The sequence below is a fragment of the Musa acuminata genome, chromosome BXJ2-8 (genome assembly GCF_036884655.1).
Source record: "Musa acuminata AAA Group cultivar baxijiao chromosome BXJ2-8, Cavendish_Baxijiao_AAA, whole genome shotgun sequence".
Classification (NCBI taxonomy): domain Eukaryota; kingdom Viridiplantae; phylum Streptophyta; class Magnoliopsida; order Zingiberales; family Musaceae; genus Musa; species Musa acuminata.
In genome coordinates, this window is record NC_088345.1 from 40,007,315 (window position 1) to 40,020,033 (window position 12,719).

The 12,719-nt window shown below is 52.4% G+C and overlaps 21 non-coding genes across 21 annotated transcripts; all 21 read right to left on the bottom strand.

Annotated features, from left to right (window-relative positions):
- Positions 1–337: 337 nt before the first annotated feature.
- LOC135620536 (5S ribosomal RNA) lies at positions 338–456 on the bottom strand. Its single transcript, XR_010489779.1, has one exon. It is a non-coding gene; the product is annotated as a 5S ribosomal RNA (ribosomal RNA).
- Positions 457–940: 484 nt separating this feature from the next.
- On the bottom strand, positions 941–1,059 carry LOC135620842 (5S ribosomal RNA). The gene has a single exon (XR_010490073.1). It is a non-coding gene; the product is annotated as a 5S ribosomal RNA (ribosomal RNA).
- A 484-nt stretch (positions 1,060–1,543) lies between these two features.
- Positions 1,544–1,662, bottom strand: LOC135620537 (5S ribosomal RNA). The gene has a single exon (XR_010489780.1). It is a non-coding gene; the product is annotated as a 5S ribosomal RNA (ribosomal RNA).
- Positions 1,663–2,146: 484 nt separating this feature from the next.
- Positions 2,147–2,265, bottom strand: LOC135620656 (5S ribosomal RNA). The gene has a single exon (XR_010489895.1). It is a non-coding gene; the product is annotated as a 5S ribosomal RNA (ribosomal RNA).
- A 484-nt stretch (positions 2,266–2,749) lies between these two features.
- On the bottom strand, positions 2,750–2,868 carry LOC135620657 (5S ribosomal RNA). Its single transcript, XR_010489896.1, has one exon. It is a non-coding gene; the product is annotated as a 5S ribosomal RNA (ribosomal RNA).
- Positions 2,869–3,352: 484 nt separating this feature from the next.
- Positions 3,353–3,471, bottom strand: LOC135620658 (5S ribosomal RNA). Its single transcript, XR_010489897.1, has one exon. It is a non-coding gene; the product is annotated as a 5S ribosomal RNA (ribosomal RNA).
- Positions 3,472–3,955: 484 nt separating this feature from the next.
- Positions 3,956–4,074, bottom strand: LOC135620659 (5S ribosomal RNA). Its single transcript, XR_010489898.1, has one exon. It is a non-coding gene; the product is annotated as a 5S ribosomal RNA (ribosomal RNA).
- Positions 4,075–4,558: 484 nt separating this feature from the next.
- LOC135620661 (5S ribosomal RNA) lies at positions 4,559–4,677 on the bottom strand. The gene has a single exon (XR_010489900.1). It is a non-coding gene; the product is annotated as a 5S ribosomal RNA (ribosomal RNA).
- A 484-nt stretch (positions 4,678–5,161) lies between these two features.
- On the bottom strand, positions 5,162–5,280 carry LOC135620538 (5S ribosomal RNA). Its single transcript, XR_010489781.1, has one exon. It is a non-coding gene; the product is annotated as a 5S ribosomal RNA (ribosomal RNA).
- A 484-nt stretch (positions 5,281–5,764) lies between these two features.
- Positions 5,765–5,883, bottom strand: LOC135620662 (5S ribosomal RNA). Its single transcript, XR_010489901.1, has one exon. It is a non-coding gene; the product is annotated as a 5S ribosomal RNA (ribosomal RNA).
- Positions 5,884–6,367: 484 nt separating this feature from the next.
- On the bottom strand, positions 6,368–6,486 carry LOC135620693 (5S ribosomal RNA). The gene has a single exon (XR_010489931.1). It is a non-coding gene; the product is annotated as a 5S ribosomal RNA (ribosomal RNA).
- Positions 6,487–6,970: 484 nt separating this feature from the next.
- Positions 6,971–7,089, bottom strand: LOC135620663 (5S ribosomal RNA). Its single transcript, XR_010489902.1, has one exon. It is a non-coding gene; the product is annotated as a 5S ribosomal RNA (ribosomal RNA).
- Positions 7,090–7,573: 484 nt separating this feature from the next.
- Positions 7,574–7,692, bottom strand: LOC135620664 (5S ribosomal RNA). The gene has a single exon (XR_010489903.1). It is a non-coding gene; the product is annotated as a 5S ribosomal RNA (ribosomal RNA).
- A 484-nt stretch (positions 7,693–8,176) lies between these two features.
- LOC135620743 (5S ribosomal RNA) lies at positions 8,177–8,295 on the bottom strand. The gene has a single exon (XR_010489978.1). It is a non-coding gene; the product is annotated as a 5S ribosomal RNA (ribosomal RNA).
- A 484-nt stretch (positions 8,296–8,779) lies between these two features.
- Positions 8,780–8,898, bottom strand: LOC135620665 (5S ribosomal RNA). Its single transcript, XR_010489904.1, has one exon. It is a non-coding gene; the product is annotated as a 5S ribosomal RNA (ribosomal RNA).
- Positions 8,899–9,382: 484 nt separating this feature from the next.
- LOC135620666 (5S ribosomal RNA) lies at positions 9,383–9,501 on the bottom strand. Its single transcript, XR_010489905.1, has one exon. It is a non-coding gene; the product is annotated as a 5S ribosomal RNA (ribosomal RNA).
- A 484-nt stretch (positions 9,502–9,985) lies between these two features.
- LOC135620744 (5S ribosomal RNA) lies at positions 9,986–10,104 on the bottom strand. Its single transcript, XR_010489979.1, has one exon. It is a non-coding gene; the product is annotated as a 5S ribosomal RNA (ribosomal RNA).
- A 484-nt stretch (positions 10,105–10,588) lies between these two features.
- Positions 10,589–10,707, bottom strand: LOC135620667 (5S ribosomal RNA). The gene has a single exon (XR_010489906.1). It is a non-coding gene; the product is annotated as a 5S ribosomal RNA (ribosomal RNA).
- A 484-nt stretch (positions 10,708–11,191) lies between these two features.
- Positions 11,192–11,310, bottom strand: LOC135620668 (5S ribosomal RNA). The gene has a single exon (XR_010489907.1). It is a non-coding gene; the product is annotated as a 5S ribosomal RNA (ribosomal RNA).
- Positions 11,311–11,794: 484 nt separating this feature from the next.
- On the bottom strand, positions 11,795–11,913 carry LOC135620627 (5S ribosomal RNA). Its single transcript, XR_010489867.1, has one exon. It is a non-coding gene; the product is annotated as a 5S ribosomal RNA (ribosomal RNA).
- A 484-nt stretch (positions 11,914–12,397) lies between these two features.
- Positions 12,398–12,516, bottom strand: LOC135620669 (5S ribosomal RNA). The gene has a single exon (XR_010489908.1). It is a non-coding gene; the product is annotated as a 5S ribosomal RNA (ribosomal RNA).
- Positions 12,517–12,719: the final 203 nt, after the last annotated feature.

A 12,719-nucleotide genomic window follows, 5' to 3' on the forward strand; every position in this document is an offset into this window, starting at 1 on the left:
GAATCGCTATTGCGGCCCCATTCCGGAAAGCTCTCTCCGAGCCCCACGAGACTGACTGCGTAGCGGTCACGGCAAATTCCGAGGCCCAAAACCATCGCCTCGGAGGTCGACGGGAGAGGTTTTGGCCGCTCGGGGCGCAAAAACGAGTGCAACAGGGGGTCACCCATCCTAGAACCATGTCTGATCATTGTATGTTTATGAAGAAATTTTTAGATGATGATTTCATTATTCTCCTGCTATAAGTTAATGTCATTTATTGTTGGCCATAATGCTGGAAAAATTGAAAAGCTTAAAAGAGGTTTTTAAGTAAGTCTTTTGGCCGCGCGGGGCGCAAAAAGGAGTGCAACACGAGGACTTCCCAGGGGGTCACCCATCCTAGTACTACTCTCGCCCAAGCACGCTTGACTTCGGAGTTCGGATGGGATCCGGAGCTTTAGTGCTGGTATGATCACACTCGTTTTGTGTGCGTCGTCCCTCGCCTTTGTACTCTCGAACGATCTCGAAATCGCCATTGTCGGATCTCTCCGATGCCCACGAGGCCGACCGCGTAGCGGACACGGCAAGCGCGCGCCGAAACCATCGGGACTTTCTCGAACGAACTCGAAATCGCTATTGCGGCCCCATTCCGGAAAGCTCTCTCCGAGCCCCACGAGACTGACGGCGTAGCGGTCACGGCAAATTCCGAGGCCCAAAACCATCGCCTCGGAGGTCGACGGGAGAGGTTTTGGCCTCTCGGGGCGCAAAAACGAGTGCAACAGGGGGTCACCCATCCTAGAACCATGTCTGATCATTGTATGTTTATGAAGAAATTTTTAGATGATGATTTCATTATTCTCCTGCTATAAGTTAATGTCATTTATTGTTGGCCATAATGCTGGAAAAATTGAAAAGCTTAAAAGAGGTTTTTAAGTAAGTCTTTTGGCCGCGCGGGGCGCAAAAAGGAGTGCAACACGAGGACTTCCCAGGGGGTCACCTATCCTAGTACTACTCTCGCCCAAGCACGCTTGACTTCGGAGTTCGGATGGGATCCGGAGCTTTAGTGCTGGTATGATCGCGCTCGTTTTGTGTGCGTCGTCCCTCGCCTTTGTACTCTCGAACGATCTCGGAATCGCCATTGTCGGATCTCTCCGATGCCCACGAGGCCGACCACATAGCGGACACGGCAAGCGCGCGCCGAAACCATCGGGACTTTCTCGAACGAACTCGGAATCGCTATTGCGGCCCCATTCCGGAAAGCTCTCTCCGAGCCCCACGAGACTGACTGCGTAGCGGTCACGGCAAATTCCGAGGCCCAAAACCATCGCCTCGGAGGTCGACGGGAGAGGTTTTGGCCGCTCGGGGCGCAAAAACGAGTGCAACAGGGGGTCACCCATCCTAGAACCATGTCTGATCATTGTATGTTTATGAAGAAATTTTTAGATGATGATTTCATTATTCTCCTGCTATAAGTTAATGTCATTTATTGTTGGCCATAATGCTGGAAAAATTGAAAAGCTTAAAAGAGGTTTTTAAGTAAGTCTTTTGGCCGCGCGGGGCGCAAAAAGGAGTGCAACACGAGGACTTCCCAGGGGGTCACCCATCCTAGTACTACTCTCGCCCAAGCACGCTTGACTTCGGAGTTCGGATGGGATCCGGAGCTTTAGTGCTGGTATGATCACACTCGTTTTGTGTGCGTCGTCCCTCGCCTTTGTACTCTCGAACGATCTCGGAATCGCCATTGTCGGATCTCTCCGATGCCCACGAGGCCGACCGCGTAGCGGACACGGCAAGCGCGCGCCGAAACCATCGGGACTTTCTCGAACGAACTCGGAATCGCTATTGCGGCCCCATTCCGGAAAGCTCTCTCCGAGCCCCACGAGACTGACTGCGTAGCGGTCACGGCAAATTCCGAGGCCCAAAACCATCGCCTCGGAGGTCGACGGGAGAGGTTTTGGCCGCTCGGGGCGCAAAAATGAGTGCAACAGGGGGTCACCCATCCTAGAACCATGTCTGATCATTGTATGTTTATGAAGAAATTTTTAGATGATGATTTCATTATTCTCCTGCTATAAGTTAATGTCATTTATTGTTGGCCATAATGCTGGAAAAATTGAAAAGCTTAAAAGAGGTTTTTAAGTAAGTCTTTTGGCCGCGCGGGGCGCAAAAAGGAGTGCAACACGAGGACTTCCCAGGGGGTCACCTATCCTAGTACTACTCTCGCCCAAGCACGCTTGACTTCGGAGTTCGGATGGGATCCGGAGCTTTAGTGCTGGTATGATCGCACTCGTTTTGTGTGCGTCGTCCCTCGCCTTTGTACTCTCGAACGATCTCGGAATCGCCATTGTCGGATCTCTCCGATGCCCACGAGGCCGACCGCGTAGCGGACACGGCAAGCGCGCGCCGAAACCATCGGGACTTTCTCGAACGAACTCGGAATCGCTATTGCGGCCCCATTCCGGAAAGCTCTCTCCGAGCCCCACGAGACTGACAGCGTAGCGGTCACGGCAAATTCCGAGGCCCAAAACCATCGCCTCGGAGGTCGACGGGAGAGGTTTTGGCCGCTCGGGGCGCAAAAATGAGTGCAACAGGGGGTCACCCATCCTAGAACCATGTCTGATCATTGTATGTTTATGAAGAAATTTTTAGATGATGATTTCATTATTCTCCTGCTATAAGTTAATGTCATTTATTGTTGGCCATAATGCTGGAAAAATTGAAAAGCTTAAAAGAGGTTTTTAAGTAAGTCTTTTGGCCGCGCGGGGCGCAAAAAGGAGTGCAACACGAGGACTTCCCAGGGGGTCACCTATCCTAGTACTACTCTCGCCCAAGCACGCTTGACTTCGGAGTTCGGATGGGATCCGGAGCTTTAGTGCTGGTATGATCGCACTCGTTTTGTGTGCGTCGTCCCTCGCCTTTGTACTCTCGAATGATCTCGGAATCGCCATTGTCGGATCTCTCCGATGCCCACGAGGCCGACCGCGTAGCGGACACGGCAAGCGCGCGCCGAAACCATCGGGACTTTCTCGAACGAACTCGGAATCGCTATTGCGGCCCCATTCCGGAAAGCTCTCTCCGAGCCCAACGAGACTGACCGCGTAGCGGTCACGGCAAATTCCGGGGCCCAAAACCATCGCCTCGGAGGTCGACGGGAGAGGTTTTGGCCGCTCGGGGCGCAAAAATGAGTGCAACAGGGGGTCACCCATCCTAGAACCATGTCTGATCATTGTATGTTTATGAAGAAATTTTTAGATGATGATTTCATTATTCTCCTGCTATAAGTTAATGTCATTTATTGTTGGCCATAATGCTGGAAAAATTGAAAAGCTTAAAAGAGGTTTTTAAGTAAGTCTTTTGGCCGCGCGGGGCGCAAAAAGGAGTGCAACACGAGGACTTCCCAGGGGGTCACCTATCCTAGTACTACTCTCGCCCAAGCACGCTTGACTTCGGAGTTCGGATGGGATCCGGAGCTTTAGTGCTGGTATGATCGCACTCGTTTTGTGTGCGTCGTCCCTCGCCTTTGTACTCTCGAACGATCTCGGAATCGCCATTGTCGGATCTCTCCGATGCCCACGAGGCCGACCGCGTAGCGGACACGGCAAGCGCGCGCCGAAACCATCGGGACTTTCTCGAACGAACTCGGAATCGCTATTGCGGCCCCATTCCGGAAAGCTCTCTCCGAGCCCCACGAGACTGACAGCGTAGCGGTCACGGCAAATTCCGAGGCCCAAAACCATCGCCTCGGAGGTCGACGGGAGAGGTTTTGGCCGCTCGGGGCGCAAAAATGAGTGCAACAGGGGGTCACCCATCCTAGAACCATGTCTGATCATTGTATGTTTATGAAGAAATTTTTAGATGATGATTTCATTATTCTCCTGCTATAAGTTAATGTCATTTATTGTTGGCCATAATGCTGGAAAAATTGAAAAGCTTAAAAGAGGTTTTTAAGTAAGTCTTTTGGCCGCGCGGGGCGCAAAAAGGAGTGCAACACGAGGACTTCCCAGGGGGTCACCTATCCTAGTACTACTCTCGCCCAAGCACGCTTGACTTCGGAGTTCGGATGGGATCCGGAGCTTTAGTGCTGGTATGATCGCACTCGTTTTGTGTGCGTCGTCCCTCGCCTTTGTACTCTCGAATGATCTCGGAATCGCCATTGTCGGATCTCTCCGATGCCCACGAGGCCGACCGCGTAGCGGACACGGCAAGCGCGCGCCGAAACCATCGGGACTTTCTCGAACGAACTCGGAATCGCTATTGCGGCCCCATTCCGGAAAGCTCTCTCCGAGCCCAACGAGACTGACCGCTTAGCGGTCACGGCAAATTCCGGGGCTCAAAACCATCGCCTCGGAGGTCGACGGGAGAGGTTTTGGCCGCTCGGGGCGCAAAAATGAGTGCAACAGGGGGTCACCCATCCTAGAACCATGTCTGATCATTGTATGTTTATGAAGAAATTTTTAGATGATGATTTCATTATTCTCCTGCTATAAGTTAATGTCATTTATTGTTGGCCATAATGCTGGAAAAATTGAAAAGCTTAAAAGAGGTTTTTAAGTAAGTCTTTTGGCCGCGCGGGGCGCAAAAAGGAGTGCAACACGAGGACTTCCCAGGGGGTCACCTATCCTAGTACTACTCTCGCCCAAGCACGCTTGACTTCGGAGTTCGGATGGGATCCGGAGCTTTAGTGCTGGTATGATCGCACTCGTTTTGTGTGCGTCGTCCCTCGCCTTTGTACTCTCGAACGATCTCGGAATCGCCATTGTCGGATCTCTCCGATGCCCACGAGGCCGACCGCGTAGCGGACACGGCAAGCGCGCGCCGAAACCATCGGGACTTTCTCGAACGAACTCGGAATCGCTATTGCGGCCCCATTCCGGAAAGCTCTCTCCGAGCCCCACGAGACTGACTGCGTAGCGGTCACGGCAAATTCCGAGGCCCAAAACCATCGCCTCGGAGGTCGACGGGAGAGGTTTTGGCCGCTCGGGGCGCAAAAACGAGTGCAACAGGGGGTCACCCATCCTAGAACCATGTCTGATCATTGTATGTTTATGAAGAAATTTTTAGATGATGATTTCATTATTCTCCTGCTATAAGTTAATGTCATTTATTGTTGGCCATAATGCTGGAAAAATTGAAAAGCTTAAAAGAGGTTTTTAAGTAAGTCTTTTGGCCGCGCGGGGCGCAAAAAGGAGTGCAACACGAGGACTTCCCAGGGGGTCACCCATCCTAGTACTACTCTCGCCCAAGCACGCTTGACTTCGGAGTTCGGATGGGATCCGGAGCTTTAGTGCTGGTATGATCACACTCGTTTTGTGTGCGTCGTCCCTCGCCTTTGTACTCTCGAACGATCTCGGAATCGCCATTGTCGGATCTCTCCGATGCCCACGAGGCCGACCGCGTAGCGGACACGGCAAGCGCGCGCCGAAACCATCGGGACTTTCTCGAACGAACTCGAAATCGCTATTGCGGCCCCATTCCGGAAAGCTCTCTCCGAGCCCCACGAGACTGACGGCGTAGCGGTCACGGCAAATTCCGAGGCCCAAAACCATCGCCTCGGAGGTCGACGGGAGAGGTTTTGGCCTCTCGGGGCGCAAAAACGAGTGCAACAGGGGGTCACCCATCCTAGAACCATGTCTGATCATTGTATGTTTATGAAGAAATTTTTAGATGATGATTTCATTATTCTCCTGCTATAAGTTAATGTCATTTATTGTTGGCCATAATGCTGGAAAAATTGAAAAGCTTAAAAGAGGTTTTTAAGTAAGTCTTTTGGCCGCGCGGGGCGCAAAAAGGAGTGCAACACGAGGACTTCCCAGGGGGTCACCTATCCTAGTACTACTCTCGCCCAAGCACGCTTGACTTCGGAGTTCGGATGGGATCCGGAGCTTTAGTGCTGGTATGATCGCACTCGTTTTGTGTGCGTCGTCCCTCGCCTTTGTACTCTCGAACGATCTCGGAATCGCCATTGTCGGATCTCTCCGATGCCCACGAGGCCGACCGCGTAGCGGACACGGCAAGCGCGCGCCGAAACCATCGGGACTTTCTCGAACGAAATCGGAATCGCTATTGCGGCCCCATTCCGGAAAGCTCTCTCCGAGCCCCACGAGACTGACTGCGTAGCGGTCACGGCAAATTCCGGGGCCCAAAACCATCGCCTCGGAGGTCGACGGGAGAGGTTTTGGCCGCTCGGGGCGCAAAAATGAGTGCAACAGGGGGTCACCCATCCTAGAACCATGTCTGATCATTGTATGTTTATGAAGAAATTTTTAGATGATGATTTCATTATTCTGCTGCTATAAGTTAATGTCATTTATTGTTGGCCATAATGCTGGAAAAATTGAAAAGCTTAAAAGAGGTTTTTAAGTAAGTCTTTTGGCCGCGCGGGGCGCAAAAAGGAGTGCAACACGAGGACTTCCCAGGGGGTCAACCATCCTAGTACTACTCTCGCCCAAGCACGCTTGACTTCGGAGTTCGGATGGGATCCGGAGCTTTAGTGCTGGTATGATCACACTCGTTTTGTGTGCGTCGTCCCTCGCCTTTGTACTCTCGAACGATCTCGGAATCGCCATTGTCGGATCTCTCCGATGCCCACGAGGCCGACCGCGTAGCGGACACGGCAAGCGCGCGCCGAAACCATCGGGACTTTCTCGAACGAACTCGAAATCGCTATTGCGGCCCCATTCCGGAAAGCTCTCTCCGAGCCCCACGAGACTGACGGCGTAGCGGTCACGGCAAATTCCGAGGCCCAAAACCATCGCCTCGGAGGTCGACGGGAGAGGTTTTGGCCGCTCGGGGCGCAAAAACGAGTGCAACCGGGGGTCACCCATCCTAGAACCATGTCTGATCATTGTATGTTTATGAAGAAATTTTTAGATGATGATTTCATTATTCTCCTGCTATAAGTTAATGTCATTTATTGTTGGCCATAATGCTGGAAAAATTGAAAAGCTTAAAAGAGGTTTTTAAGTAAGTCTTTTGGCCGCGCGGGGCGCAAAAAGGAGTGCAACACGAGGACTTCCCAGGGGGTCACCTATCCTAGTACTACTCTCGCCCAAGCACGCTTGACTTCGGAGTTCGGATGGGATCCGGAGCTTTAGTGCTGGTATGATCGCACTCGTTTTGTGTGCGTCGTCCCTCGCCTTTGTACTCTCGAACGATCTCGGAATCGCCATTGTCGGATCTCTCCGATGCCCACGAGGCCGACCGCGTAGCGGACACGGCAAGCGCGCGCCGAAACCATCGGGACTTTCTCGAACGAACTCGGAATCGCTATTGCGGCCCCATTCCGGAAAGCTCTCTCCGAGCCCCACGAGACTGACTGCGTAGCGGTCACGGCAAATTCCGAGGCCCAAAACCATCGCCTCGGAGGTCGACGGGAGAGGTTTTGGCCGCTCGGGGCGCAAAAACGAGTGCAACAGGGGGTCACCCATCCTAGAACCATGTCTGATCATTGTATGTTTATGAAGAAATTTTTAGATGATGATTTCATTATTCTGCTGCTATAAGTTAATGTCATTTATTGTTGGCCATAATGCTGGAAAAATTGAAAAGCTTAAAAGAGGTTTTTAAGTAAGTCTTTTGGCCGCGCGGGGCGCAAAAAGGAGTGCAACACGAGGACTTCCCAGGGGGTCACCTATCCTAGTACTACTCTCGCCCAAGCACGCTTGACTTCGGAGTTCGGATGGGATCCGGAGCTTTAGTGCTGGTATGATCGCACTCGTTTTGTGTGCGTCGTCCCTCGCCTTTGTACTCTCGAATGATCTCGGAATCGCCATTGTCGGATCTCTCCGATGCCCACGAGGCCGACCGCGTAGCGGACACGGCAAGCGCGCGCCGAAACCATCGGGACTTTCTCGAACGAACTCGGAATCGCTATTGCGGCCCCATTCCGGAAAGCTCTCTCCGAGCCCAACGAGACTGACCGCGTAGCGGTCACGGCAAATTCCGGGGCCCAAAACCATCGCCTCGGAGGTCGACGGGAGAGGTTTTGGCCGCTCGGGGCGCAAAAATGAGTGCAACAGGGGGTCACCCATCCTAGAACCATGTCTGATCATTGTATGTTTATGAAGAAATTTTTAGATGATGATTTCATTATTCTCCTGCTATAAGTTAATGTCATTTATTGTTGGCCATAATGCTGGAAAAATTGAAAAGCTTAAAAGAGGTTTTTAAGTAAGTCTTTTGGCCGCGCGGGGCGCAAAAAGGAGTGCAACACGAGGACTTCCCAGGGGGTCACCTATCCTAGTACTACTCTCGCCCAAGCACGCTTGACTTCGGAGTTCGGATGGGATCCGGAGCTTTAGTGCTGGTATGATCACACTCGTTTTGTGTGCGTCGTCCCTCGCCTTTGTACTCTCGAACGATCTCGGAATCGCCATTGTCGGATCTCTCCGATGCCCACGAGGCCGACCGCGTAGCGGACACGGCAAGCGCGCGCCGAAACCATCGGGACTTTCTCGAACGAACTCGGAATCGCTATTGCGGCCCCATTCCGGAAAGCTCTCTCCGAGCCCCGCGAGACTGACAGCGTAGCGGTCACGGCAAATTCCGAGGCCCAAAACCATCGCCTCGGAGGTCGACGGGAGAGGTTTTGGCCGCTCGGGGCGCAAAAATGAGTGCAACAGGGGGTCACCCATCCTAGAACCATGTCTGATCATTGTATGTTTATGAAGAAATTTTTAGATGATGATTTCATTATTCTCCTGCTATAAGTTAATGTCATTTATTGTTGGCCATAATGCTGGAAAAATTGAAAAGCTTAAAAGAGGTTTTTAAGTAAGTCTTTTGGCCGCGCGGGGCGCAAAAAGGAGTGCAACACGAGGACTTCCCAGGGGGTCACCTATCCTAGTACTACTCTCGCCCAAGCACGCTTGACTTCGGAGTTCGGATGGGATCCGGAGCTTTAGTGCTGGTATGATCGCACTCGTTTTGTGTGCGTCGTCCCTCGCCTTTGTACTCTCGAATGATCTCGGAATCGCCATTGTCGGATCTCTCCGATGCCCACGAGGCCGACCGCGTAGCGGACACGGCAAGCGCGCGCCGAAACCATCGGGACTTTCTCGAACGAACTCGGAATCGCTATTGCGGCCCCATTCCGGAAAGCTCTCTCCGAGCCCAACGAGACTGACCGCTTAGCGGTCACGGCAAATTCCGGGGCCCAAAACCATCGCCTCGGAGGTCGACGGGAGAGGTTTTGGCCGCTCGGGGCGCAAAAATGAGTGCAACAGGGGGTCACCCATCCTAGAACCATGTCTGATCATTGTATGTTTATGAAGAAATTTTTAGATGATGATTTCATTATTCTCCTGCTATAAGTTAATGTCATTTATTGTTGGCCATAATGCTGGAAAAATTGAAAAGCTTAAAAGAGGTTTTTAAGTAAGTCTTTTGGCCGCGCGGGGCGCAAAAAGGAGTGCAACACGAGGACTTCCCAGGGGGTCACCTATCCTAGTACTACTCTCGCCCAAGCACGCTTGACTTCGGAGTTCGGATGGGATCCGGAGCTTTAGTGCTGGTATGATCGCACTCGTTTTGTGTGCGTCGTCCCTCGCCTTTGTACTCTCGAACGATCTCGGAATCGCCATTGTCGGATCTCTCCGATGCCCACGAGGCCGACCGCGTAGCGGACACGGCAAGCGCGCGCCGAAACCATCGGGACTTTCTCGAACGAACTCGGAATCGCTATTGCGGCCCCATTCCGGAAAGCTCTCTCCGAGCCCAACGAGACTGACCGCGTAGCGGTCACGGCAAATTCCGGGGCCCAAAACCATCGCCTCGGAGGTCGACGGGAGAGGTTTTGGCCGCTCGGGGCGCAAAAATGAGTGCAACAGGGGGTCACCCATCCTAGAACCATGTCTGATCATTGTATGTTTATGAAGAAATTTTTAGATGATGATTTCATTATTCTCCTGCTATAAGTTAATGTCATTTATTGTTGGCCATAATGCTGGAAAAATTGAAAAGCTTAAAAGAGGTTTTTAAGTAAGTCTTTTGGCCGCGCGGGGCGCAAAAAGGAGTGCAACACGAGGACTTCCCAGGGGGTCACCTATCCTAGTACTACTCTCGCCCAAGCACGCTTGACTTCGGAGTTCGGATGGGATCCGGAGCTTTAGTGCTGGTATGATCACACTCGTTTTGTGTGCGTCGTCCCTCGCCTTTGTACTCTCGAACGATCTCGGAATCGCCATTGTCGGATCTCTCCGATGCCCACGAGGCCGACCGCGTAGCGGACACGGCAAGCGCGCGCCGAAACCATCGGGACTTTCTCGAACGAACTCGGAATCGCTATTGCGGCCCCATTCCGGAAAGCTCTCTCCGAGCCCCACGAGACTGACAGCGTAGCGGTCACGGCAAATTCCGAGGCCCAAAACCATCGCCTCGGAGGTCGACGGGAGAGGTTTTGGCCGCTCGGGGCGCAAAAATGAGTGCAACAGGGGGTCACCCATCCTAGAACCATGTCTGATCATTGTATGTTTATGAAGAAATTTTTAGATGATGATTTCATTATTCTCCTGCTATAAGTTAATGTCATTTATTGTTGGCCATAATGCTGGAAAAATTGAAAAGCTTAAAAGAGGTTTTTAAGTAAGTCTTTTGGCCGCGCGGGGCGCAAAAAGGAGTGCAACACGAGGACTTCCCAGGGGGTCACCTATCCTAGTACTACTCTCGCCCAAGCACGCTTGACTTCGGAGTTCGGATGGGATCCGGAGCTTTAGTGCTGGTATGATCGCACTCGTTTTGTGTGCGTCGTCCCTCGCCTTTGTACTCTCGAATGATCTCGGAATCGCCATTGTCGGATCTCTCCGATGCCCACGAGGCCGACCGCGTAGCGGACACGGCAAGCGCGCGCCGAAACCATCGGGACTTTCTCGAACGAACTCGGAATCGCTATTGCGGCCCCATTCCGGAAAGCTCTCTCCGAGCCCAACGAGACTGACCGCTTAGCGGTCACGGCAAATTCCGGGGCCCAAAACCATCGCCTCGGAGGTCGACGGGAGAGGTTTTGGCCGCTCGGGGCGCAAAAATGAGTGCAACAGGGGGTCACCCATCCTAGAACCATGTCTGATCATTGTATGTTTATGAAGAAATTTTTAGATGATGATTTCATTATTCTCCTGCTATAAGTTAATGTCATTTATTGTTGGCCATAATGCTGGAAAAATTGAAAAGCTTAAAAGAGGTTTTTAAGTAAGTCTTTTGGCCGCGCGGGGCGCAAAAAGGAGTGCAACACGAGGACTTCCCAGGGGGTCACCTATCCTAGTACTACTCTCGCCCAAGCACGCTTGACTTCGGAGTTCGGATGGGATCCGGAGCTTTAGTGCTGGTATGATCGCACTCGTTTTGTGTGCGTCGTCCCTCGCCTTTGTACTCTCGAACGATCTCGGAATCGCCATTGTCGGATCTCTCCGATGCCCACGAGGCCGACCGCGTAGCGGACACGGCAAGCGCGCGCCGAAACCATCGGGACTTTCTCGAACGAACTCGGAATCGCTATTGCGGCCCCATTCCGGAAAGCTCTCTCCGAGCCCCACGAGACTGACTGCGTAGCGGTCACGGCAAATTCCGAGGCCCAAAACCATCGCCTCGGAGGTCGACGGGAGAGGTTTTGGCCGCTCGGGGCGCAAAAACGAGTGCAACAGGGGGTCACCCATCCTAGAACCATGTCTGATCATTGTATGTTTATGAAGAAATTTTTAGATGATGATTTCATTATTCTCCTGCTATAAGTTAATGTCATTTATTGTTGGCCATAATGCTGGAAAAATTGAAAAGCTTAAAAGAGGTTTTTAAGTAAGTCTTTTGGCCGCGCGGGGCGCAAAAAGGAGTGCAACACGAGGACTTCCCAGGGGGTCACCCATCCTAGTACTACTCTCGCCCAAGCACGCTTGACTTCGGAGTTCGGATGGGATCCGGAGCTTTAGTACTGGTATGATCACACTCGTTTTGTGTGCGTCGTCCCTCGCCTTTGTACTCTCGAACGATCTCGGAATCGCCATTGTCGGATCTCTCCGATGCCCACGAGGCCGACCGCGTAGCGGACACGGCAAGCGCGCGCCGAAACCATCGGGACTTTCTCGAACGAACTCGAAATCGCTATTGCGGCCCCATTCCGGAAAGCTCTCTCCGAGCCCCACGAGACTGACGGCGTAGCGGTCACGGCAAATTCCGAGGCCCAAAACCATCGCCTCGGAGGTCGACGGGAGAGGTTTTGGCCTCTCGGGGCGCAAAAACGAGTGCAACAGGGGGTCACCCATCCTAGAACCATGTCTGATCATTGTATGTTTATGAAGAAATTTTTAGATGATGATTTCATTATTCTCCTGCTATAAGTTAATGTCATTTATTGTTGGCCATAATGCTGGAAAAATTGAAAAGCTTAAAAGAGGTTTTTAAGTAAGTCTTTTGGCCGCGCGGGGCGCAAAAAGGAGTGCAACACGAGGACTTCCCAGGGGGTCACCTATCCTAGTACTACTCTCGCCCAAGCACGCTTGACTTCGGAGTTCGGATGGGATCCGGAGCTTTAGTGCTGGTATGATCGCACTCGTTTTGTGTGCGTCGTCCCTCGCCTTTGTACTCTCGAACGATCTCGGAATCGCCATTGTCGGATCTCTCCGATGCCCACGAGGCCGACCGCGTAGCGGACACGGCAAGCGCGCGCCGAAACCATCGGGACTTTCTCGAACGAAATCGGAATCGCTATTGCGGCCCCATTCCGGAAAGCTCTCTCCGAGCCCCACGAGACTGAC